This window comes from Cyprinodon variegatus, unplaced genomic scaffold, assembly GCF_000732505.1.
Source record: "Cyprinodon variegatus isolate N-32 unplaced genomic scaffold, C_variegatus-1.0 Scaffold834, whole genome shotgun sequence".
Taxonomy (NCBI): Eukaryota; Metazoa; Chordata; class Actinopteri; order Cyprinodontiformes; family Cyprinodontidae; genus Cyprinodon; species Cyprinodon variegatus.
This window is the reverse complement of record NW_015151287.1, coordinates 200,362-201,977: the sequence shown is the minus strand read 5'-3', so window position 1 is coordinate 201,977 and position 1,616 is coordinate 200,362.

The following is a 1,616-nucleotide window of genomic DNA, read 5'->3' as shown; positions in this document are numbered from 1 at the left end:
GTTGCATGATCAAACCACGGAGTGAGATGTGGAGTTAGTGGGGTGCACCATCAGACAAGAGGAGGAGGAGCAGGAGGAGCAGGAGGAGCAGGAGGACCAGGATGAGCAGGAGGAGCAGGAGGAGCAGGAGCAATAGAACCAATTAACGTAAAGAAAGCCGAACAAAGTCCCACTGCTCTGAATTTACCATTATTCACAGATAAAACATTCCCATTAAAACCGTTTCATGTTTCGGGGTCGGGCCGCATCGAGAGTAAGGCGTCTACACATGGGTCAGGCGTGCTAACCGCTGCGCCGCCGAAGCGCCCAGTTTCATTTATAAAAATAATGCATAAAGTCTAGAGTGGTTCAGGTAAAAGGAGTAATTTCAATGACAAAAAAATCTATAGAATGTAAATCCTTTTTAACCCTTTATAGGGCAAATTAGCGTTTAAAGCATTCCCCTTACAAATGTAGCCCCCCCCATCCGTCAGTGAGGTCTAGAAGCACTAGATCTATATCCATCCATTCAGCATAGATCCTGCTGCATGGCTGCACATCTGATTTTGGCATTTGACCAATTAGATGAACCCTGAATGACATGTAACTATAAATTAACTTGGAAAAAAAAAACAAAGTTAGCAAGTCAAGAAAAAAGGTAAAAAGTAAAAAAGTTAATAAGCCTCGTTAACAATTAAATTCAGGATTATAAACTGAAAAATGTAAGAACCAGTATCAACATTAATGCGTTTAATACTTTTATTTTTCTTAATATATTTGGGAAAGTTGGTTTCTTGTTATTACATTGACATTAATTTTTGCCATCCAATTATCCATATTTTTTTAATGTTACAGAGGAAATTCAAAATCACTATTGGCTTGAAATTTAGATTTTAAAAGTATTTCACTGAGTGTCCTAGAAAGGGTTAAAAACTATTTCCTTCTGTCAGGGTTTGGTTGAGGTTCTGAGGCGAGTTCCTGAAGATATGATTAATAAACTGAGGCAAAAATCCAAAAACTAAAGTTCAAAATAAATGGATCCAAAAACCAAACGACTTCATGAGAAAATTTACCTGGGGAGGCAGGAAAAGGCGAGGAAGCAGCAGTGAGGAGCTGCACTGGGGGAGTATATATGGGAGACTGAACAAAGACGGTACTAATGAGCTGATTGGGAGCAGGTGGGAACAGAGGAGTCTAGAAGGAGGTAGAGGAAAGGAGACCAACACAAGAGGGCAACCAAGACAAAACTAAGAACTCAAATATAAAATCCAGAACGACACAAGATAGGAATTAAACCAATAAAACTAGAAAACTAAAGAAAAACAAAGTGAAACTGAAAACTCAAAGAATAAAAAGGAACCAGAAGGTGTCACTGTCTGGTTACCATGCCAACGTTGGCATACAGGATTCTGCACCAGTAGGAGTAGCAGCTCTGTGACGGAGCTGAGAAACGACTTCTTCTCTGATTAGAGACTGAAAACCTTTTAAAGAAGCAGGAGGAGGAGAGGAGGAGGAGTCAGGGGTTGGCGCCACCTGCAGGAGGTCTCAGAAACAACACAGAGGTTGGTGCTTTACTTCAGGGTGGGCATGCTAAGCAAAGGTTAGCATTAGCATTAGCAGAGCTGGCCAATAAAGAG